Source organism: Bos mutus, chromosome 8 (genome assembly GCF_027580195.1).
Source record: "Bos mutus isolate GX-2022 chromosome 8, NWIPB_WYAK_1.1, whole genome shotgun sequence".
In the NCBI taxonomy this organism is placed as follows: domain Eukaryota; kingdom Metazoa; phylum Chordata; class Mammalia; order Artiodactyla; family Bovidae; genus Bos; species Bos mutus.
In genome coordinates, this window is record NC_091624.1 from 21836549 (window position 1) to 21863048 (window position 26500).

The window sequence follows — 26500 nt, forward strand, 5'->3', positions numbered from 1 at the left end:
ATATGATTATTCTCGTACAGTTAAATCAGTTCCCCGATACGGGCTATAAGATCCAGTAAGCTACACAGGAAAATTAGCTTTTTTCCCCTAAGATCCTGAGACCGGCAAATTTGATGCACTGAAAAATAACAAACACAGATAACAATTGATTCTTACACTGTCCTTTTTTTTGACTGAATGACTGCAGACACACTTTATTTTCATTTCAATACAAAATTATGCTTAAGAATCAATATGGAATTGTGGCTTTGATCCAATATCAAACCACTGACCCAATAACAAACAAGCCAAACTCCTGGAAGCAGACCTAATCATTTTTTCATTCTGAGTTAAGAACTGACTAATTTTGTTGGGTGAATCATAGAAATGACCTATTTGTCACATGAATCTCTTCAGAGGCTGCAATTCAAAACAGTTTATATTGATTCCTAGGTAAATAATATAGTGACTTTGGGGGAGGGATCCATTGCCATCTGGTTTTATCAGCTCACTTATTTAGTACTTCTCCCCTGCAAATGTCCATTAACTTCCTAATTTTCCTCCCCCACTCACTCACTCTCTCAAACATTTAGGTCCAATCACCTTCTACCTCTACCCTGAATTTACTATTTTACTGTTCTAGAGGATGACATGGAGAAGGCAATGGCAGCCCACTCCAGTACTCTTGCCTGGAGAATCCCATGAATGGAGGAGGCTGGTAGGCTGTGGTCCATGGGGTCACGAAGAGTCTGACACAACTGAGCGACTTCGCTTTCACTTTTCACTTTCATGCTTTGGAGAAGGAAATGGCAACCCACTCCAGTGTTCTTGCCTGGAGAATCCCAGGGACGGTGGAGCCTGATGGGCTGCCGTCTCAGGGGTCGCACAGAGTTGGACACGACTGAAGTGACTTAGCAGCAGCAGCAGAGGATGACATGCCCATTTTCTGGCTAGCATTTATGATGAACTTAATTGGTTCTTCTCTTAAATAATCTCATCTCCTAAATATTATCACATCACCAATAGTCCCACTGGAATTTATTAATACTGTTAATTTCAACCCCTGTCCATTTCTCTTCTTTTGTGTTTAAATTCATTGACTAAATGGCTTTATTTTCCCTTTCTACTTCCTTATTCTCTATCCTCTCCATTCAATTCTTTGTTTTATATACTTATTCTGTACATTAATTGTTTTGTGTACTTATTCTTTCTTTGGAACAGTTTTTTTTTTTTTCTCATTTTTTACTTTTTTATACTGCACTTTTAAGCATATTGTCAATCAGACCTCTAACTCAAATATTACATCCACTTAGGAAAAAATTGAAGAAACTAAAATCCAAAGAAAGGATTAGAACCTAGCTCCTTGCTTTCAAAATCCAGGAAGATTTGGGAGAATGGCATTGAAACATGTGAAACGTCATGTATGAAACGAGATGCCAGTCCAGGTTCAATGCACGATGCTGGATGCTTGGGGCTGGTGCACTGGGACGACCCAGAGGGATGGTGTGGGGAGAGAGGAGGGAGGAGGGTTCAGGATGGGGAACACATGTATACTAATTAAATAATTTTATATTAAAAAACAAAAAAATAAAATAAAAATATGAAAAAATAACAAAATAAAAAAAATACAAAAATAATTTAAATATAATAGATTTATATTTAATTAATTTATATTAATATCCTACATAAAATACTTAAAATTTTGTGTCTCAATTGCTGTTATTAGATGTCCATAGTACATTTAGTAAAACTGGCAAAAAGATAAATATTATTAAATTTCAAAAAGTAGGAAAAAAAAAAAAAATCCAGAGTTCACATGACTGCCCCTGTGTGACTGACCTGACTGATGGGCTTATGTTAGGCCTGGATGAGGGTCCTTCAGTGGGTATGAGGGAAATAGAATTAGCGATATGATTTTTTCATCATTTACCTTGTTTTGCCTGTACTCTCCAGTAGGTTGGGAGCTCCTTGCTGGAACATGTGTGTGTATGCATGAGACTTTCTCATGGAACAAAGCAAAGTGCTCCAAACATGTTAAGTATTGCCCCTTGAGTCCACTGAACTGACCTGAGTTGAGAGCAGAAGCAGTAGCAAAACGGAAAAGCTAGAAACAACCACACCTTCTAAATAACCCTGGGGTCTCCTGTCTTCATTAGACCAAATGAAGAATGCACAGGTTTGGGGTGTTTTGTTTTTCTTTTATCTCAAAATTAAGTTATGTGTAGCTCGAGCTCAGTTCAGTCGCTCAGTTGTGTCCCACTCTTTGCGACCCCATGGACTGCAGCACACCAGGCTTCCCTGTCCATCACCAACTCCCAGAGCCTGCTCAAACTCATGTCCATCATGTTGGTGATGCCATCCAACCAATTCATCCTCTGTCATTCCCTTACCCTCCTGCCTTCAGTCTTTCCCAACAGTAGGGTCTTTTCAAATGAGTTAGTTCTTTGCATCAGGTGGCCAAAGTACTGGAGTTTCAGCTTCAGCATCAGTCCTTCCAATGAACACCCAGGACTGATCTCCTTTAGGATGGACTGGTTGGATCTCCTTGCAGTCCAAGGTACTCTCAAGAGTCTTCTCCAACACCACAGTTCAAAAGCATCAATTCTTCAGCACTCAGCTTTCTTTATAGTTCCACTCTCACATCCATACATGACTACTGGAAAAACCACAGCTTTGACTAGATGGACCTTTCTTAGCATAGTAATATCTCTGCTTTTTAATATCCTGTCTAGGTTTGTCATAGGTTTCCTTCTAAGGAGCAGGCATCTTTTAATTTCATGGCTGCAGTCACCATCTGCAGTGTTTTAAAATAAATCACATCTCTTTCTCTCTTTTTTAAAGTCTGTTAATATCTGATTTTGAGCCACCATCACCCTGGGCCACAGGAAACTTATTTGTAATTACTAGGACTCCCCTACCGTATCTTAGTGCATCAGATAAGCCTCTGGGGTGAGTGATGGTCTATAGTGGGTAGCCCTGAAGCCCACAGTATCCAGCTCATATAGCTCCTTTAGGCCCTGGGGCTCTGCTGCTTCTGTGTCACCGTTAGGGCACAGGCATCTTTGCTGGGTCTTGGAGCCCCAAGGTCCAGCCTCCTTTGGTGTTCTACGTGGTCCTCACCTGTGAGGTCTTGCCAACTCACAGAAGTCCTGCTATGCAGCAAGACACTTGTCCCTAGCTAAAGACCCTCTGTTTCTCTTTTCCGGTCTTGGGGAATATTCTTCCTCCTCATCTGTCTCTCTGCTGGCCCTCAAAGACCTCCTTTCTTCCCAGCCCCTACAGATCTTCTAGCATAATCACTGTAAGGGGTACAAGCTCTGATAAAAGATACGAGCCAGTAAGTTTAAGCAGCTTCAGCTCTTTCCCCCTGGCATATGCCCCTGTGATTAACAAAGCATACGGATCCCCCAGGCTACTTGTGTGGTATTGGAACAGAATGGGATGAGGGGGTGTGTGTGCACATGAGAGGGAGGAGAAAACATCTCAGTACACTTTTCTACCACATCAGCAACATGTTTCCAAGAAGTTTACTTTCAGAAAAAGCTACCGTCTTACCTGCCCCGAGTACAAATATATAAGTCATCAGGTCAGAGAGTAAACTTGGGAAATGAGATTGTAAGAGATGAAAAGCCTCTCTGGTCCTGGAGGAAGCGCACTGACTGAACTGAAAGTAGGAGCCATGGGGCTGGGTCTCACTTCTCTCACTAAACTTCCTGTGTGACTCTGGACAACTGACTTTCTTTCTCTGGGTCTCAGTTCCCCCAGTTGCAAAGATAAGTGATCTTGAGGGGTTGATCCAAAAGGCCCTCCAGGCCCCAAGATTTGCATCTGGTGTAGTGTAACTGGAGTGGGTCTATCATTGTTATGAAAGCACCTTAATACATGTGTATGATATTTGGCACTCTTAAATTCTGTTGTTTGGCTAGACAGGTACAGGGGACAATGAGGGAGCCCTGGGGTGCAGGAAGCTTCCAAAGGTGACTGCCGCACGTGAGCAAGCATGGACTGTGAGAGGTCATGTCAAAGTATCTCACTCCCACTGACTGCTGCCAGCCCTTCTGTTACTGCTCACTTCAGGCATCTTCACCACATGCTCGCTCTTTAGTTTCAGGCGCACAGACAGATTTTGCAATTGCGATGAGAGGTTCTGGAAACCTAGGACTTGATGGGTGAATCCTTGTATGGTCGAGGGCTAGCTCTTGCTTTGGGTGGGTTGTGTCGGACCAGAATGAGCCCATCAGCCCTGCAGAGCCAAGTGAGGCATGGCCCTTGTTAAATCCGCCTACAGGGCCTTCTATTTTTGGAAAACTTCCATGTGAGCACTGATAATATTTCACTTCACAAACAGCCCATAAGAAACATTAAAGATGTCATGTGCTCGAAAGGAAATGACTTAATGATTCTTTTCACTTAAGGAAGAATTGCTGGTAAAATTCATTCCCCAAATGACTCCAAAAGACATCCTTGAACTTGTATAAATTCAGGCCCCACATGCTAACATAGTCTTTTACATCCACAGATCTTCTCCCTGGTGTCTGTAAACGCGCACCCTAGATTGTCCACAGGCTCCTGGATAGAGCCCACCGTGCATTTCTCCCCCCGCCCTCCCCAAGTAAAACTGCCACCAGTTTACTCTCTTTATACAGAAGAAATAAAACATTCCCCCAAAGACTCAATGACAGAGGCCTGGGGCTTCCCACGTGGCTCAAAGGGTAAAGAATACACCTGCAATGCAGGAGACAGAGGCCTGAACATTATTAACTTTGGGTTCAGTGAGAAAGGAAAAGGCTTGTCATCAAAATGGAAGCTTCTAATTATGTTTCCCTCCATCAATGATAATGAATGCTTAAAATTGAATAGCACATTGTATCTTTTTGGATATGGCCCTGGAATCCTCACTATTTTCCTAGCAGAACATTTTTAACAAAACCTTGTTAGTGTATAACCATCAACCATAGCAAAGACATTTTACCACCTCATTTGTACGGAAAATTCTTTTTGCAGAATCTTTCTCCTTTGTCCAACTTCTTACATTTGTCAATTGTCAGAGGCTAAAAGCACAATAGCAACTTTTATCCTACCTCAAAACAGCTCTCCTAAGGAGGTGAGAGGCTTTGTTATTTCATCCTTATAAGACTGGGGGAGATTTAGGCCCAGATATCAACCTGCAAGTTCCCACACATTAATAGGAACAGGAGAGGAATTCGGAGAGGGGTATCATCTTATGTAAGTTGTTGAAAAAAATGTAAAAATACTAACTAAAAACTGGCTGTTTTCTCCAATGATGAAGTACTGGTTTGGTTATATACATTTAGGTATTATATGTATATGTTTCACACATTCATACATAATTTTCTTTAAATGGACGGAACTAAACTGGGTGTTTCAATTTTCATCCAGTCAAATTTAGAATTGCCATGTCGTTTCTCAGAATAGCTGAGATTACCTCAAAATATAGCAAAAGTTTCCCCCTGTCTTAAATGCGTTTTCCAATACTTGCAGGTGGCAGGTCAGGTGGAAAACAGACTTTATCCTTCGCCCCACTAGTCGGGATGTGCTTGGTCGCTCAGTCATGTCTGACTCTTTGTGACCCCACGTACTGTGGCCCACCAGGCTCTTCTATTCATGGGGATTCTCCAGGCAATAATACTGGAGTGGGTTGCCATGCACTCCTCCAGAGGATCTTCCCAACCCAGGGATAGAACCCAGGTCTCCAGCATTGCAGGCGGATTCTTTACCAGCTGAGCTACTAGGGATGGACAATGCAAAGGCTTAAGGCCCTGATGCTTTACTTAGAACTCACCAGAGGTTCTTGTTGGGTGCAGGTTAATTAGTAAAAGGATTAAATAATTGGGGAGGGAGGTGTCTCAGAACATGATGGACGGGCTTCATGAAAGTTCTGGAAATTCTGTTTTCTGGGTGTCATGCCCAGCACTACTATATACCAAGCAACTGGTTCCCATGCATATTCAGGGGGCACTCGCCCCCAGTAGCTGGCGTCCTCTAGAGCAGGGGTCACCAACCCCTGGGCCATGGACTGGTACTGGTCTGTGACCTGTTAGGAACTGGGCTGCACATCAGGAAGTGAGCAGTGGGCATGCCAGTAAAGCTTTATCTGCCATTCCCCATAGCTCTCATCATCGCCTGAATCATCCCCCGCCCCCAATCCCTCTGTCTGTGGAAAAATTGTCTTCCACGAAACCAGCCCCTGGTGCCAAAAAAGGTTGGGGACCACAGCTCTAGCGTGTTAACTTCATATTGTCTTAGAAACTGTCATTCTGAGCATAACTCAGGCATTTCAGAGGCAGAAATACGATGTTTCCATCTAGGACTATGGCTTGTGAACCTTTAGTAGTGAAATATTCGCAGACGCACTCTTACATAGAGCTCCAATAGTAGAAGCGGGTGCAGGGGAGGTGCCAGGGAGAAGTGGTGGAGGGGGAAACACACACAGGCATCCTCCTCGTCTCTTTTGTGGCTTTTGTGACCCTCTCTCAGGCCTAGTTCTCTGCAGAACCCAATCCAAGGACTTCTGCTCTAGGCTGTCTGCACAACAAGCCAGATCGTACACAATTGACTGTCATCTCTAAGACACAGAACGGAGAAAACTAGCTATTTGCTTTTGTGTCATCCTGCTGTATATTATGGATCACGGGCAAAGGAATGATTTAACTCACAACCTGTCCAAAGTTTACACGGGTTTAGGATGACAGGTATAAGGTATACGTAGAGACTGAGGTGCATAGAGGGTATGTCGCATTTTGATGTGCCTAAAGGTAATATTCTTGCCAGAGCTGAAAGAAATCCACATAATACCTACCCTATGAGATGAAGAATACACCCAAGTGTTATGGCTATGTTAGCTTTTCAAGATAACCCAGGAATGAGCAAATACTCTTCCTATTTGTTCTGTTTCAGATGCAGAATTTGAATTTCAGCAAAGCCTATGTGTATTGCTGCACACCTTTCTCTAGTGGGAATTCCTTTAGGGCCCACCAACCTGGAGGCAGAGCTGAGACTCCCTGTGATAGGACTGGCATGCACACTGCCCGCTCACCTTCGCCGTCAAATGCAGTTTTGATCCCCACTGTTGCCACAGGGCTGCCTCAGCCCCCTCTAACTTCTCTGGGGATTCAGTGTCGCTGCCTAAAAAAGTCTTGCCCTGCACTCCCATTGAAGAAACTTCACCCTTCCTGCAGATGCTCTCGTTATTACATGTTGGTGCTGATTTCTAGGTACTGTGTGGACCACTGAGATGACTAAGGCTCTTCTCATTACACAAGGGTTTTATCTTTCCTGCTTTCTCATTTTTCCTCTTCCATTCATTCCTGGGGAAAAGGGGAAATGCTTTATATTTACTCATATGTAAATAACATCGAGCATATTTCTTGATGTACAATAGATTTTAAGTAAATACATATTCATTGATTTTCTGGGGGGCTCATTTTGGCTGATGCAAAGCACAGGCTTTGGAATGAAAGACACGTCAGTGAATGTGTGTTCGGCCTCTTATGGAGGTGTGCTTGGGGTAAGCTGCTTCACCTTCCAGAGCTTCCACTTCCTCATCTTTAAAGTGGGGTAATAAAACCCACGTCGTAGGTGGTTGTAGGAAGACATGATATGCACATGGCATTTGCTTGGTGCATAGTAGGTGCTCAAACACAGCCCCTTTCCTTTGCTTGCGGAATGAAGTGCTAGCCTACTTGTAGTGACAACAATCTGGCCCTAGAGTTCCGATGATCAAGAGAGGTTTTGATTGAATGATAGGGACTGGCTGGGAGCCCTCTCTAAGAAGCAGTGGGTTGTCCCCACACCTGGCCCTGGCCTTGGCTGAGACCCGCTCTGTGGGTGTTGGTTCACCATAGCGTCTACTTGGGCACTTGTCAAGAGTTTTCAGCAATACCTGGTAAAGGAAATAGGTCTATAGTAAAAGTTCTGTGGTAAAATTGGCTGGGGCGGTCTTGAGACGGCAGAGGGCAGTGTAGTGGGTGGGGAGATGACTTGTAAAATAATGAAAACTGCTAAGTGCAATAGACAGGTTAACAGAATTGGTGTAAAAACATATTATTTGGTCCCCTCTAGCATCCATTCCCACATCTTCTGGAATTATATTCCTAACTTTCCTTAAGGAATCACTGCTTCTCAATTTTAGATCTATAAGTTAAAGGGGATTGACCCCACAACTAACCCAGAGTAAGCCTTGAAGAGCTAAAGCAAATTACACAGCCAATCCTCTGGCTGAACTGAGGGGTTCAGGGATGGGCATATGACTTGAAAGAGCCAAATATTTTCTGGGGCTTAAGAGAAAAATAAATCAACTCTATTTCTTTTGCAGGACTGCCTTCTTCTTTTTAGATGGTGTAAAATGAAGCTGTGAAGCCTGAAGCACCACCATAAAGGGGGAGCCTTGATCTGCTGGCCCAGAGTGTACAGCCTGAGAGTGGAACTGGCATTAAGAAAGGCCATGAAACATGAAGGGAAAATAGTGAGTGTTTGAAACCCCGGATCAAGCCTTACCTGAGGTCGGTATTATATCTGGATTTTTCCATATGTAAATCAACCACTTTGAAATCTGTAACATAAAACTTCAACTGAGAGACCAATATGCTTGGGGAAAGGAAAACCCTGTGAATCTAATTACCCTCAAATATAAATTATTTTTCCATTTAACTAGAAGGTAGAATTTTAAGAAAATTATTTGTTCTAAAAGATATTTGGCACTTTAATAATGTAATATCAGCTAAACTGATGTAGCACTTTGATTTTTTTTTGTTACTATACTACTCCATGTGTTATGTGTATATTGTGATGAACTGAAGGTCTGTGTCCCTCCCAAATTCATATGTTGAAATCCTAACTAACTCCCAATAAGATACTATTCAGAGGTGGGGACTTAGGGAGGTGATCAGGTCATGAGGGAGGAGCTCTCTTGCTCCTTCTGTCATGAGAGGACACAGGGAAAATACACGTTATCTATGAACCAGCAAGATAATACCCTGGTTTGCACTGTTAAGTAGAAAAAAAGGTGAGAGTTCTAGTTAGATCTGTGTTCAAATCCAGATATTACCACTTATTAACTGTGTAATATTTGGCAAATAGAACCTCCATTCCCTCACCTGAAAAATGGGTTTAATAATAATTCCCTCGTAAATTGTAGGTGATGAATAATGATACTTAAATCATTGTGCTCATTTAAAGGGCATTTTTACATAAAAGTGATCAGGAGGTCATACAAAATGACCAAGCAGAACAGTGGTTCTTAACTAGGAGTGATTTCACACACACATGCACACACAGACACCCTGCCCAGTGAACATTTGGCAAAGTCTATAAAGCATTTCTGGTTGTTACAAATAGACGGGAGCTGCGACTGGTGTTTAGTAGGTAGACAGCAGGGATGCTGCTAAACATGTCACTATTCACAGCACAGACCCTGCAACAAAGAGCCACCCAGTCCTAAACATCACAGGTGCCAAGGTTAAGAAACTCAGTTCTAGAAGATATGTCTACTGCTATTAGGAGAGGGCTCCAAGCTGGCCTGAATTTCCATTATTTCTGCCACAACACTTTGGTAAAATGAGGGAGGGAAAATGAAGGAGCACACAAGACAGGAGCACCAGGAGGGAAAACAGAGGGACTCCCTGCCCCGTCCCAAGGCTGCGGGAGTTCTACCTGTGACCGATGGATTTCAGAGTGAACGAGGGAGCTGAAGGCCAGCTGAGGAAATGCAGAGGTTATGGAGCACTGGAGAGTGCACTCTGCGGGGCCCAGCTAGGGTTCACACAGTGCCACAGTAAGAAGAGGAACGTTGTCCCTGAGGGCAGGGCCATGGCAAAGTTCTAGACCGGAGCACTCACTGCATCTGTAAGTGTTGTGAGGTGCAAACATAGTCAAAATGCTGAGAACTCAGAGCTGGGAGGGATAGGGCATCTTACTTTCATCAACCTTCTGTAGGTTCTATATTGGTTTAAATTCCTTAAACATATTCTTTGCATTACGTTCTATATGTGTGCACACACTGAGGGTGTTTGCAAATTCTGGCATGGCAGGGAAACAGAACACTGGTTCAGTCTAACAGATATTCCCAGGTGTAGAAGAGGAAAAAGGTAGGATAGTCTTATAAACCAAAACCTGGGCCTCTGTGGCAATGAAAACCATCGTGCAGTTGGGGAATAAGCCCAGATTTACTGTGTTAAGTGCTTTTCTTACAAGCCTTCTTGGAACCAAATGACTAGAGAGAATTTCATGTTGAGTCAGCCCCCCAGACCATCCAGCTACCTACATGGTATCTGGAAACCCATTCATCCACAGTGAGAGGTGGGGACAAAGGCATGGACCAGGAGTGAACAACAAAGATTCCTAGCCGTAATGTGATGGTATGACTTCTCTTCCTCTCTCATCTTAGGGGAGAATCTGGGTAGAGGAGCATGTTCATGACAAGAGTGGTTGAATAATTACCCCTTTCCCTGCTCCTCTGCTGCCTTAATCAGCTGTCCTAAAGGACAGAGAGATGTGTGTGAGTTTGCCTGTGTGAGTGTCTGGTGGCAGCTTTATCGCCCCTCATTACCCTTCCCTGTGCTCATTCTAATTGTCTTTGTGACTTTTCTTAGCAACTTATGTAAGACATTTCAGCAGTTCTTTTCTCTTTTCTTTGGTGAAATCTTCAAAATAGTCTTTTTATTGTCCCTGCTTTAATAGTTTTAGTTTGCTACCTACTGAGATCGCTGTAGTCTTAATCATTACATTTTAAAAGACAGCTGTTAGAAGTTTCTCTAACTGCACAAATAACATCATAACAACTGAACTAAAAAGGAAATAAACTTTTAATTTGCCATGCTTTGCTAATAATAACAATAGCTAACATTTGAAAGCATTCCATGTGCAAAGCACTGTGCCATACCATATCTATCTTTTAAGTTACAACATCCTCATGATATAGACAGTGTAATGTTATTACATCTGTTTTGAAGAAAAGGAAATTGAGTCTCAGAAGTTAAGTAACTTGCTCACAGTCATGCCAAATGGGGCCCTGCCGAACACCACAGGCCCAGGACTCCAGCTGAGCACTAGACTGAGCTGGAACTCAAAGACTGTTTTCTGGTTTCTTTCTTATTGACTCCTTCCAGAATTTTTCATTATCCATTCATAATTTTTGCCTTTCTGCCAACATAGCATTGACTGTCTGTTTTTTTCATATCAGTTCAGTTCAGTTGCTCAGTCGTGTCTGACTCTTTGAGACCCCATGAATCACAGCACGCCAGGCCTCCCTGTCTATCACCAACTCCCGGAGTTCACTCAAACTCATGTCCATCGAGTCAGTGATGCCATCCAGCCATCTCATCCTCTGTCGTCCCTTTCTCCTCCTGCCCCCAATTCCTCCCAGCATCAGAATCTTTTCCAATGAGTCAACTCTTCGCATGAGGTGGCCAAAGTATTGGAGTTTCAGCTTCAGCATCAATCCTTCCAATGAACACCCAGGACTGATCTCCTTTACAATGGACTAGTTGGCTCTCCTTGCAGTCCAAGGGACTCTCAAGAGTCTTCTCCAACACCACAGTTCAAAAGCATCAATTCTTTGGCCCTCAGCTTTCTTCACAGTCCAACTCTCACATCCATACATGACTACTGGAAAAACCATAGCCTTGACTAGACAGACCTTTGTTGGCAAAGTAATGTCCCTGCTTTTGAATATGCTATCTAGGTTGGTCATAACTTTCCTTCCAAGGAGTAAGTGTCTTTTAATTTCATGGCTGCAGTCACCATCTGCAGTGATTTTGGAGCCCAAAAAAGTAAAGTCTGACACTGTTTCCACTGTACTTCGCAAGTTGCAGTCTCAACTTTATAAGCTGGATCATCTTTATTGAGAGTACATATACAATTTTAAAAATCAGTAGAATCATACTTTAATTAAGCATACTTCCATTGTAGATATTTATATTGTTATCAGTTTTCCTCTTTTAGTAATAAATCTCTAGTGAATATCTTCATGCACACAATATTCTCTAATTTTGATCTGTTTCTTGGGATAAATTCCTAGGAGTAAAGGTACTGAGTCAAAAGCTAGGTGCCTTTTTATAATTCTTCAAACATATTCTTCAAAGTTTGAGTTATGCTCCTGTGAGTGTTTTCTGAGGCTACCAGGTTTACTATGATTTCTTTGGTATGGAAATTAATCATTAAGTTTGTATTAATTCAACAGTTGTCCTGCTAATAATTATTTCTTTGAAAATGTTGGAAGTGGGACATTCATTTATGGTTCTTTATCTGTTTCTATATACTTTATAGTATTTGTTGTTTAGTCACTCGGTTGTGTCCGACTCCCTTGTGACATACAAGGGCCAAACCTGGCCCACTGGCTGTTTTTATAAATAAAGTTTTATTCAAGCATGACCACATTCATTCATGTATATTCTATAGTTGCTTTTATGCTACAACCGCAGAGTTCAGTACTTTCAACAGAAAACAAGTGGCCTGCAAACAGAAGTGGCTACATAATTTGAAATGAATTATGAACACAATTTTTTAACAAGGAGCTCCACACTAAGAATTTCAAGATGTCAATGACAGAGCATTAAGTCAAGTGAAGGTCACATGCCCATGAAGTTGGCCCTCCCCACAAAGTCTGAAACATTTACTTTCTAGCCCTTTGCTGCCCTCTGGTATACACATTAATCTTAAATCTCTTATAATGGGCTTAAATGCTTATCCCTGTCTGTAATTTTGTTTAAACTAATGCCATTTGTGTCAAAACATTGATGTTTGTTTTCATGATAGAATTTTTAGTTTCCTTCAACAATCACTGCCCCAGAGATCAGATACATAGGTTTAGTCTATTTTATATTAGTTCCTTTTAATGATATGATTCCTTTATTTAATTCTACTCACAATGTTAACTTTAATGTATAATATGAAACTTGATTGTGCACATCTATTTTAAAAACTCTTATTCATTGCTCATTGATGCCTACCTTTTCATAACCTTCTTACATATAATTAGAGAGTTTTTGAACTCTCAAATCTGCTTCATTAATTTCTGATTTTTTTTTTCTTTAGCTCAGTGCTTATCAACTAGGAATCATTTTGACCCCCAAGAGACATCTGTCAGTATCCAGAGGTGTTTTTGTTTATCACAACTGAAGAAGGTGCTACTAAAAACCGTCTTACAATTTCAGGACAACCCCCACAACAACGAATTACCTGGCCCAAATGTCAGTGTAGTTGAGAAACCCTACTTTAGTTTTTAGATAGTGAAGGAAAGGAAAGCCTGGTGTGCCGCAGTCTGTGGGGTCGCAAAGACTTGCACATGGCCTAGGCACTGAACAGCAGCTTTAGCTTTGTATCATATATTTACCGATGCTTTCTCGCAACATGCAGCCAGTCACCTCCCCCATTTATGCTTCTTTTCAAAGTACCAATTGGTCTTCTGAATGCTTATTTTTACAAATAAATTTTACAATAGCCTCTGCCAAGGAAAAAAGAAAATTCTTTTCAGATTTTGGCCAGAATTGAACTAGTTCTACAAATTAACTTATGTTCTCAGTCAGTCTTCTGTTATAGCTCCTGTTTATAAATAAGTCTTTACTAAGTAAAATTTCCAGTCAAATTTTCTGGTTTTCTTTGTCATAAACACCTCTGAGGTTTATTCCTAAGTGTTTCACAAATTTCTTGCTCTGAAATGGGACCTCTTTGTTATCAAATAGCTATATCTGGATACTATTTTTTATCTCAAGCAATTTTACTAAAACTCAGAATTTGAGTAGAGTTTGTCTGGCTACTTTCAGTTTTCAACCCATGAAGTAATATAATTTGTAGATTCTTTCCAATGTTTATCTTATTTTTGTTTGGTTCATACAGCATAGGCTTGGACTTCCAAACTAATTTTAATGAAGAATGTTGACAGAATTAAAAATGTAAAATATTTCATAAGTAAAATATTTCAAGTTAAAAATAGCAAAAAACTTATAGATCTTCATTTTAAAGTAGTTGTTACTGGTCTTTTGATTAAGTATATATATGTGTATGGGTGTGCACATATATACACACATACACATACATATAATACCTCTACAAATATTAATGTGACGTGGTGAAGTGTTGCTGTGCTAGCTAGGCCAGGATATGTTGGCACTACAAAGATGTGCTTAAGCTCCTTGAAGTACAAGGAGCTATTCAGAAGCCATCAAGGGTAAAAGGTTCCTCTGCAGCAGGTCAAATTGTAATTTCCCCCGGCATCCCTACAGAACAGCATGATTGATTCTTGAATGAACTTGAACAAAAGTATTTCTGACCTAATCCTTAGTCCTTCAGTGATAGCAATCCCTAAACCCCTTTTTACTGGGATCTGTCTTGTCACCTCATCCATCTCTTTTACAGATTTTTCTGGAGGCCTCACAGAGTAGTCAAGAGTGACTGAACTGTACATTCTCTTCACAGATCAAAACTGTAGACAAACACACACATCTTTCTAAACTGACCCACATGTGTGATTTTATCTGAATATACACAGTCAGATGTTTAGAGTAAGAGATGCAGTACTGATGAAACATTGAATCAAATTACTTTTTCCTGTCAGTATTTAAAACCTTCTGTGTATACTACAAAAAATGGTACATTTGCATTTGAGATGCTTACAACTAAATTTTTTCCTTTGTGTTTTTACAATGTTTCCCTTCTTAGGTACAGAGCATTAGACTTAGAATTTGGCTGTAAGGAGCAATGGAAGAACTACGAAAGTTAATTGCAACCCTAACAATTAGGCAGGAGCTGAAGAATATTCCATATATCACATGCTTAAAGGAAATGGCAACCCACTCCAGTATTCTTGCCTGGAAAATCCCATGGACAGAAAAGCCTGGTGGACTACAGTCCATGGGGTCACAAAGAGTGACCAACATCCAGGAGGTCACCGGTTTTCCCTTGATTGCACCAGATAACAGAAAAGTAACCATAATCATGTGTGAACTGTGACTTTGTATATAGTTGACATTGATAAGGGACAGGAAGGCAATATCTGTTTATAAATTGTGTTTCTGCACATTTACTATTTTAATATTAACCTTAGAATTTCTAAAGTATATCAGTGATGTTAAACATATGCCTATTTTGAAAACAATACTTATTAAAATTATTTGGATGATATATTTTCTTGAGTGCCTAATCAAAATTATTTTACATTATTTTGGATATTCAAATAAGTTCTTGATTTATTAGCTAACATTAACAAAAGGCTTTAAGGTCAGAAGAGTTGTAAAAATGGCTAAACCATTATAAAAATTCTGCCAAGTGGTAAAAGAAATGGTAAGTTAGCATGAAAGGACTGATCAAGTAAACAATAGTGATAATCAAGTGGCTCAGTCGTGTCCGACTCTTTGCAGCCTCATGGACTGCAGCCCACCAGGCTCCTCCATCCATGGAATTTTCCAGGCAAGAGCACTGGAGTGGGGTGCCATTTCCTCCTCCAGGGGAACTTCCTGACCCAGGGATCGAACCTAGGTCTCCTGCATTGCAGGCAGACGCTTTACCGACTGAGCCACCCGGGAAGCCCAAGTAAACAATGAGAGTAATTAAATTCTCCGTGACTAAGGACAGAGAACATCAGAGGCTGAAAATAGTGATTGGACAAAAGAGTAGAACACTGAACAGTGATCGAGTAGTACCTCTCGATGTAAATACCCAATTCAGCTGTGACCAACAGGAAGAGGATTACCTGGAAAACACTTGTAACAACTGACGCCACTTTAATATACCTGTACTCAGTACTTATGTTCACATATCTCTCATTCCTTTTGCTACAAATATGTCTATCTTATTCAAAGAAGAGTTTCCTATATATTTTTACTTTAAATAACTAAGAAGAATACACTTTTAACAATATTTGCACTGAAAAAATCTGAATCCTGTAGTTATATTGATATATGATAATAGTATCTGACTCTCTCAAGAGTTTGATCATGGATTCATTAACTATTGTGACTGAGAAGAATAAGGCTGGTAATATATTTACCAATGTACCAACATTTTAATAACTATTATTATGTCTACCTGTGTTCCTCCACATAACAGGATTCTGAATTACTGTTTAGATTCTGGGACAGACTGGTTCCAAATAGAAAAAGGAGTACATCAAGGCTGTATATTGTCACCCTGCTTATTTAACTTATATGCAGAGCACATCATGAGAAACGCTGGGCTGGAAGAAGCACAAGCTGGAATCAAGATTGCCAGGAGAAATATCAATAAACTCAGATATGCAGATGACACCACCCTTATGGCAGAAAGTGAAGAGGAACTAAAGAGCCTCTTGATGAAAGTGAAAGAGGAGAGTGAAAAAGTTGGCTTGCTGCTGCTAAGTCGCTTCAGTCGTGTCCGACTCTGTGTGACCCCATAGATGGCAGCCCATGAGGTTCCCCCATCCCTGGGATTCTCCAGGCAAGAACATTGGAGTGGGTTGCCATTGCCTTCTCCAATGCAGGAAAGTGAAAAGTGAAAGTGAAGTCGCTGAGTCTTGTCCGACTCTTAGCGACCCCATGGACTGCGGCCCACCAGGCTCCTCCATCCATGGGATTTTCCAGGCAAGAGTACTGGAGTGGGGTGCCATTGCCTTCTCCGAAAAGTTGGCTTAAAGCTCAACATTCAGAAAACGAAGATCATGGCATCTGGTCCCATCATTTCATAGGAAATAGATGGGGAAACAGTGGAAACAGTGTCAGACTTTATTTTTTGGGGCTCCAAAATCACCGCAGATGGTGACTGCAGCCATGAAATTAAAAGACGCTTACTCCTTGGAAGGAAAGTTATGACCAACCTAGATAGCATATTCAAAAGCAGAGACATTACTTTGGCAACAAAGGTCCGTCTAGTCAAGGCTATGGTTTTTCCTGTGGTCATGTATGGATGTGAGAGTTGGACTGTGAAGAAAGCTGAGCACCAAAGAATTGATGCTTTTGAACTGTGGTGTTGGAGAAGACTCTTGAGAGTCCCTTGGACTGCAAGGAGATCCAACCAGTCCATTCTGAAGGAGATCAGTCCTGGGTGTTCATTGGAAGGACTGATGCTGAAACTCCAATACTTTGGCCACCTCATGCGAAGAGTTGACTCATTGGAAAAGACCCTGATTCTGGGAGGGATTGGGGGCAGGAGGAGAAGGGGACGACAGAGGATGAGATGGCTGGATGGCATCACTGACTCGATGGACATGAGTTTGGGTAAACTCCGGGAGATGGTGATGGACAGGGAGGCCTGGCGTGCTGCGATTCATGGGGTGGCAAAGAGTTGGACACTACTGAGTGACTGAACTGAGATTCTGGGAAACAGAGGCGGTATTGCAAAGGCAGCAAAATGTAAAAGTTTAAAGAGAGGAGACTTAGACAACTTGAATTTGAACCTTAGCTGTGTAATTGGGCAAGTTAATTCACCTGTGTTTCAGTTTGCTCATCTGTAAAATGTAGTCATGGCAAATAAATGGGGAAACAGTGGAAACACTGACAGACTTTATTTTGGGGGGCTCCAAAATCACTGCAGATGGTGACTGCAGTCATGATATTAAAAGATGCTTGCTCCTTGGAAGAAAAGTTATGACCAACCTAGACGGCATATTAAAAAGCAGACACATTACTTTGCCAACAAAGGTCCGTCTAGTCAAAACTGGTTTTTCCAGTAGTCATGTATGGATGTGAGAGTTGGACTATAAAAAAACCTGTGTGTGTGTGTTAGTTGCTTAGTCATGTCCAACTCTTTGCGACCCCGTGGACTATAGCCTACCAGGCTCCCCCAGGCGTGGAATTTTCCAGGCAAGAGTACTGGAGTGGGTTGCCATTTCCTTCTCCAAAAGAAAGCTGTGTGCAGAATTATTGATGCTTTTGAACTGTGATGTTGGAGAAGACTCTTAAGAGTCCCTCGGACTGCAAGGAGATCCAACCAGTCCATCCTAAAGGAAATCAGTCTTGAATATTCATTGGAGGGACTGATGCTGAAGCTGAAACGCCAATCCTTTGGCCACCTGATAAGAAGAACTGACTCATTGGAAAAGACACTGATGCTGGGAAAGATTAAAGGTGGATGGCATCACAGACTACATGGACATGAGTTTGAACAAACTCTGGGAGTTGGTGATGGACATCGAGGCCTGGCATTCGGCAGTCTATGCGGTCGCAAAGAGTCGGACATGACTGAGCAATTGAACTGAATATCTACCTTATGAGGCTTGTCTCAAGGATTAAAACAAGCTAGTTTATATAAAGCACTTAATACAGTTTCCTAACATGCAGTAAATATTATGTTTAATAATATGTACCTCCCACATCCATCCATTAAACTGGTCTGGTTCTGTTTCTCTAGAGCACCCTAATACATATTTTCACTTTGGATTCTAAGGTGACTCCATTCAAAGCATTAAAATCTTTTCAGCCTATGAACCCATTAAGAACAAATCTCCAATTATGGATACATGTATATACATGGCTGAGTCCCTTTGCTATCCACTTGAAACTATCAACATTGTTAATCAGCTTTATATAAAACAAAGTTAAAAAAATCCCCCAGAAGACCTGAAGTGAGAGAAGGACAGAGCTGATGCATTCATTAGTAAGCCATGCCCAGCATTAAGGAGGTAAAAGTCACATTTATTGTCCAGAGTGGACATAACCAAATAGTCAACTAACTTGTAGAATATTCTCTGGCCAAAGACCACCAGGAACACACCTGTGGCTGAAAAAGTTGGGTTTGTTACTTGTTGCAGTGAGAGCACACCATGAGTAATTATGGGTTGTCTCAAAGAGGGTGTTACATTTATGGTAAAAACTCTCCAGAAAATAGGCATAGGGTAAACTGGACAGCTACATGCAAAAAATGAAATTAGGACATTCTCTAACACCATACACAAAGATAAACTCAAAATGGATCAAAGACCTAACTGTAAGGCTGGATGCTATCAAACTCATAGAGGAAAACAGAACACTCTCTGACACAGTAGTATCTTTTTTGATCCACCTCCTAGAGTGATGGAAATAAAAACAAAATAAATAAATGATGCCTAATTAAACTTAAAAGCTTTTTCACAGTAAAGGAAACCATAAACAAAATAAAAAGACAACCCACAGAATGGGAGAAAATATTTGTAAATGAAGCAACTAACCAAGGATTAATCCCCAAAATGTACAAACAGCTCAGGCAGCTCAATAACAAAAAATTCAATCAAAAAATGGGCAGAAGATCTAAATAGACATTCTCTAAAGGAGACATACAGATAGTCAAAAAGCACATGAAGTTCAACATCACTAATTATTAGAGAAATGCACATCAGAATTACAATGAGGTATCACCTCACGCCAGTCAGAACAGCCATCATCAAAAAAATCTACAAACAAATGCTGGAGAAAGGGAAACCCTCCTACACTGTTGGTGGGAATTTAAGTTGGTACGCCACTATGGAGAACAGTATGGAGGATCCTTAAACCAAAAATAGAGCTACCATATGATCTAGGAATCCCACCTCTGGGCATATATCTGGAGAAAACCATAATTTGAAAAGATATATGCACCCCAATGCTTGTTGCAGCACTGTTTACAATAGCCAAGACATGGAAGTAACCTAAATGTTCATTAACAGAAGAATAAAGATGTGGTACATATACATGAAGAAATATTAGCCGTAAAAAAGAATGAAATAATGCCATTTGCAGCAATATGGATGGACCTAGAGATTCATACTGAGTGAAGTCAGACATAGAAAGAAAAATACCATATGATATAGCCTGTATGTGGAATCTAAAATGAAAAAAAGGTACAAATGAACTTATCTACAAGACAGAAACAGAGATTTAGAAAACAAACTTATGGTCACCAAGAGATAGGTGGGGAGGGATAGATTGGGAGGTTGGTACTGATGTGTACAGAATGCTGTATATAAAGTGGATCACTAATACAGACCTACTGTATAGGACAAAGAACTCTACTCAGTACTCTGTAATGGCCTATATTAGAAAAGAATCTAAAAAATAATGCATATATGTATATATAGAACTGATTCACTTTGCTGTACACTTGAAACCAACACAACATTGTAAATCAGCTAGACTCCAATAAAATTTTTAAAGAAGGTATATGCACCACAGTGTTCACTGCAGCACCATTTACAACAGCCAGAACATGGAAGCAACCTAAATGTCCATCACCAGAGGAATGGATAAAGAATGTGGTACACATGTATGGTGGAATGTTACACAATAAAAAAGAACCAAATAATGTCATTTGGGGCAACATGGATTGCAGGGGTTAATAATCAGCTGCCTGTTGCTCTGGTTAAGCCATGAGAAAAACACCGTGGAAAAAGAACAAAAGCAAAATATAGCAATACAGTATAATCTAAACAAAAGTACATCGGGTTGATTAGTTGAGGTCGTCCTGCCCTGCTAAGCTAAGGAAAAACATAGCATGGACCTTGGAATGCCAGGTCAGTGCAAGTTCAGAACATTGCTTGTGCACACATCAAGATGTTTTCCAAAAGCATATGTGGGTCTATGACCTCCAGCTGGGTGATAGATACCCCTTGTACAAGAAAATAACAAAGATAGTTCAAAGTAATCAATAAAATGTGAGATGTGACCAGGGACACAGGAGGCTGATTTTATCATAGCACAACAGATACTTTACAACAGATACTTTCTGCATGCCAAGACACTAAATAAAAGTGATGTGGCTCTGAGGAACAGGGCTCTTGATCCAAGAAGTCTTGAGTGCCCCGGTCCCATCTTTAAAACTTTAATTTTGTCTCTAGTTTCTTTTTCCCAAACTGTGCATCGACCACTTTAGATCCCTACCTGTTGTGCTGGCCACAGCAATGGATGGACTTAGAGACTGTCATACCAAGTGAAGTAAGTCAGATGGAGAAAGTATCATATAATATCACATATGTGGAATCTTAGAAAATGGTACAAATGAGCTTATTTACACAACAGAAACAGAGTCATAGATGTAGAAAACAAATTTATGGTTACCTAGGGGGAAAGGGAGAGGGGGTAAACTGGGAAATTGGGATAGGTAAGATAGGTAACTAATAAAGACCTACTACATAGCACAGGAAACTCTACTTAATACTCTGTAAAGATCTATATGGGAAAAGAATCTAAAGAGTGGATATATGTGTGTATATAACCAACTCACTTTGCTATATAGCAGAAACTAACAACATTGTAAATCAACTATACTCCAATAAAAATTAATTTTAGAAGTATATTGACTATAGATTTTCTTATATGTTTATATCTGCTGCTGCTGCTAAGTCGCTTCAGTCGTGTCCAACTCTGTGCAACCTCATAGATGGAAGCCCACCAGGCTCCCCTGTCCCTGGGATTCTCCAGGCAAGAACACTGGAGTGGGTTGCCATTTCCTTCTCCAATGCATGAAAGTGAAAAGTGAAAGTGAAGTCGCTCAGTCGTGTCCAACTCCTAGCGACCCCATGGACTGCAGCCCACCAGGCTCCTCCGTCCATGGGATTTTCCAGGCAAGAGTACTGGAGTGGGGTGCCATTGCCTTCTCCGTGTTTATATCTAAGCAGGTCTAATTTAAATCCATATAGCATAATGTTAATGATAATAAAGAATATGAAAAAGAATATATAATTGAGTCACTGTGCTGTACAGCAGAAATTAACACATTATAAATCAGACTTCAATAAGTTTTTTTTTTAAGTACAAAAAAATTTAAAAGGGAAGGTGTTAGCAAGAGCTTTTAGGATTGGGGTTTTGACTGGGTACTCTGAGGAGAGTCCAAGGAAGCATGCTTTTATTTGTTGGTTAATTATAGAAAGCAGGGATAATTTTTAAATTACCTTAATGAATCTTATCTGAGGGCAGGACAAACTAAAGCTTTAACTGAAAGAGAAACAGCAGTCATTCCTACTAGCTGAGAGAGCAGAATGTTTAGGTTTTGCCTGTGTTCAGATGTGATTTGGAGTGGTCTTGTTTTTGTCTTGATCCTTCAGAGCCACAGAATGGCCTGTCTGATGGTGGTGTCCTATGAAAATGCATGCAGCAGGCAAATGCCAAACCCACTGAAAGTACTAAGCGAGCTCCTGGGTGTCAGGGTTCTTTTGTCTTTCTATCTTATGAAGCTCCTTTCTGACTGGTGCAGGTGACCCCTTCTGAAATCTTCAGCCCTATCTGTTCAGTTATTACTTCCAGCAGCAGCATCTGAATCCTGAAATTAATCAGGGCCTACATAAAACCATAATTATAATTACAGCATGAATATAAAATTAAATTTAATTAAGATTAAAAGTGGATGTCCAACTCAATTGTGAAGGTAAATAAAACAGAAAATTTCATTCTTCTTTTACATTCTAGTTTTAAATGTCTGTTTTTGCAAGCAGAACTGGCCAACAGAAACAGATATACTTCATCATATTCACAGAATACAAGGCCAAATTTGGGGAAAAACAATTGATCAGCAACTATGAATTCTCTTCTACTCAAAGCCCACTATAAAGAGGAAGAGGAAGAAAGATGACAAGTCAAGGACCTGCTGCAGAGGCCTCCAGACAGAGGAGTGGGGATGAGTGCACAGACTTTTCCCTGTCTGTCCCTAAACACTGGCCACTACCCACACAAACCCCCCAGGGAGCCCCTGTGCCCTGGAGTCAAAATTCAGAGGCCTCCAAGCTACTTGTGTCATAACCTACACATGTCTTTATCTTCTCTCAGATGATCCCGCGGTGCTCTGAAGTACACAGGTCACATTAATACCACTCCCCCAAAGCCAGCAGAATCTTTGCCTGTGACAGAATGCGGTACTAACCACTGTTCACAGTGTTAGCAAGCACAGTTGTGTGAACGTACTCAGTCACACAGTTACGGCCGACTCTTTGCAACACCATGGGCTGTAGCCTGCCAGACTCCTCTATCTGTGGAATTTTCTCAGCAAGAATACTGGAGTGGGTTGCCATGCCCTTCTCCAGGGGATCTTCCCCACCCAGGGATTGAACTCATGTCTATGCATTGGCAGTCGTATTCTTTACCACTGAGCTACCTGGGAAGCCCCACACAGTTGATGAGCACAGCTTAAAGCAATTGTCAGGACATAGCAAAGGTACATAAGATTGGGTTTTATAATTCTAAAAATAATAATTCTACACCTGATGGAAATGTAAGTCGTTATAAAACTAATCCCTGTATTTCTAGGAAGTACTGCTCATTCTTCACATCTAAGGCTCCTGAGTTCAAACCCGGATTAACAGTCACTGCACAAACTGTCTGTAAAAATCAGTGTTCACGCTGAGAACAGAACTCATGATTAGATCAGTGAGGCCGTGATCCAGAAGACAGCTGATGTGCTATTTTTAAAACTTCTCACTGGTGTAAATCAGCTATCCTCCAATCAAATTGAAAAACCAGAAACTTCTCACTGTTAAAAATAATCTACATTTTGCAGATATTCCTTAGAAGGATTATCTCAGTAGCTGAAAAATGGACAATCCTGGCATGGTCATAAGTCTTCTCATTCATTTGATGTGGAAATAAGATACTCTGGCCAGCAGGAAAACCACACTGTCAACAGCTAAAAATACGTTGCTGATTTTATACTATACATCCTCATGGTTTGGACCAAACATATGTCCTACATTGTGAATTTGTTGATTCTATCTCTCTGATCAATAGACAGTGGAAAGGAGATTGTGTGGACTAAAGATGCCTAAGAAATCTGAGGACCCTAAACAGAGAGACAGACAAGGGAGCAGGTGATTCATTCACTCCACAACTACGTTGAAGGTCGGTCCTGTCTATAACATGTGCCTGAGCGCTAAGTCGCTTCAGCCATGTCCCACTCTCTGTGACCCTATGGACCATAGCCTGCCAGACTCCTCTGTCCATGGGATTCTCAAGGCAAGAATACGAGTGGGTTGCTGGACCCTTCTCCAGGGGATCTTCCCAAGCCAGGGCTTGAACCCATGTCTGCTGCGTTGGCTAGCACCACCTGGGATGCTGAATAGCCACAGAGCACACAGCAGTACTAGACAGGAAAAACTCACAAAGGAAAAAATCCTGCCTTTCTGGATACCAGGGCCCTCATGCTTTAGCTTATTTGTTTCATTTCTGAAGAAGTTCTGTGAAGAAACTCCGGGTATAGTTTATGTGAATGGAACACAGGACACTTGGGCTCTCAAACATTTACATAAGTCAGAATCACCGGGAGGGCTGGTTAACACACTGGTTACGGGGCCCACTCCTCGACTTTCTGGTTCATTACATCCAGTGGAAGTTGTGAATTAGTATTTCTAACAAGTTTCAGTGTGATGCTGAGGCTACACATTGTGGCCTGCCCACAGGCCTAATTCTTCACTTGATTATTAGTTTCTGAGCACTCTGAGGTCTGGTCTCTTTTCTCACCCAAGGCTCCAATGGATTTGCTCAACAGATGATTGTTAGGAAGTGAATGAGGGAGTTTATGAGGAAGCACAGAGAGATGAAATAGCAGGCCCAAACTGGATGTTTCTCTTTGTTTAGCCAAACCAAAGGGGACAACTATAAAGGAAGATGACAGTGGCCAGAGAGCTCTATCATTGTAAATGTGAACAGTACCAAATTACAATTTACGACTAATTAGAATTTGCATGAGTCTTTCACAAAACCACTCCAAAGGATTCATTAGAAATTTTCTTTCTTTTTTTTTTTCTGACTGTGGCAAAATGACTTAATGGAATTACCTTTACAAATGTATTAATTTATTCTACCCTGAGGATATTATATTCACTGATTTGGCAAAACTAATCTGGCCTAATAACAGACACACATTTACTGAGACTAAGCAAATTTTCCAGTAGAGAGATACTCAACCATTTGGAACAAATGAAAGTTGAGGTATAAAGATGAAAGAATGACTGTAATTTCCAAAATAGGTACTAGCAAGTGTTACTGACTAAAATGCAAAGCTAAAATTTGTGCTGACAAAAAAAAAAAAATCTACCTACCACCACCACCACCTAGAAATTCTCAACCACAGACAGATGCTCAAGTTCAAGAGATATTCTCCATACATGTGTCTCCTAAGGATGTACTAAGCTGCTAAGTCGCTTCAGTCGTGTCCGACTCTGTGCGACCCCATAGATGGCAGCCCACCAGGCTCCCCCATCCCTGGGATTCTCCAGGCAAGAACACTGGAGTGGATTGCCATTTCCTTCTCCAATGCATGAAAGTGAAAAGTGAAAGTGAAGTCACTCGTGTCTGACCCTCAGCGACCCCATGGACTGCAGCCCACCAGGCCCCTCCGTCCATGGGATTTTCCAGGCAAAAGTACTGGAGTGGGTTACCATTGCCTTCTCCGAAGGATGTACTGGCCAACTCAATATACGTGATAAACACACCTTCTCGGAGGCTTTGGTTCTCTCTGGTAGAGTCAGGAAGTGACTGCCATTCACTTCCATTCTGCCAGTGAAATACTCACTGTATACTGTCTCTTTGAAAATCCTAAATCTATTTCAGAGACCAGGGATGAAATCTTGCAGCCAACAGGGACCAGTATAAGTGAGTGAAATAGAACATAAGGCAATAGGTAGTAAAGAGACTTGCTTAACCAAAGACTGTTCTATTCTGTTTAGAGGGGAAATTCTTTCCCAGCCTCAGGAGATTGCTGCATTATGGGATGTGATCCCAGTGTTCCCAGATTTCCCAATTTTCCAAAAGGGATCAGAACTTGGAATTTCATGTAAAGTTTCCTAGCTGTTACAATAGTGTGTGACTAGTCTGAATGGCCAGCATCAAGAAATCTGCAAACAATAAATGGTGGAGAGGGTGTGGAGAAAAGGGAACCCTCATGTACTGTTGGTGGGAGTGTAAGTTGATACAGCTACTATGGAAAACAGTATGGAGCTTCCTTGAAAAACTAAAAGTAGAACTACCATATGACCCAGCAATACCACTCCTGGGCGTATACCCAGAGAAAACCATAATTCAGAAAGATACATGCAACCCAGTGTACATATCAGCACTATTTACAATAGCCAGGGCATGGAAGCAATCTAAATGTCCATCAACAGATGAATGAATAAAGATGTGGTACACAAATACAATGGAATATTATTCAGTCATAAAAAGGAATGAAGTTGTGTCATTTGCAGAGATGTGGATAGATCTAGAGACTGTCATACAGAGTGAAGTAAGTTAGAAAGAGAAAAATGTTGTATATTAACACACATGTGGAAGCTAGAAAAATGGTACAGATGAACCTATTTTCAAAGCAGAAACAGAATCACAGATGTAAAGAACAAACATATGGATACCAGGGGGAAAGTGCAGGGTGGGATGAATGGGAGATTGGGATTGACATACATATATATATATATATATATATATATATATAACTATGTATAAAATAGATAATGAGAACCTCCTGTATAGCACAGAGACCTCTCCTCAATTCTCTGTGATGACCTAAATGGGAAGGAAATCCAAAAAAGAGGGGATATATATGAGAGTGTTAATAGCCTTGGTAGGGAGGCCAGAGGTCTCCAAGGGGCAAGAGGAAATAAAAT

General features: G+C 41.0%; 1 protein-coding gene and 1 non-coding gene across 5 annotated transcripts in view; both read right to left on the minus strand.

Annotated features, from left to right (window-relative positions):
* PLPPR1 (phospholipid phosphatase related 1) overlaps nucleotides 1–26500 on the minus strand; it is a 592616-nt gene that overhangs the window by 90860 nt on the left and 475256 nt on the right. The gene's annotated exons all lie outside the window — the stretch shown is intronic.
* Nucleotides 15447–15518, minus strand: TRNAC-GCA (transfer RNA cysteine (anticodon GCA)). The gene has a single exon. It is a non-coding gene; the product is annotated as a tRNA-Cys (tRNA).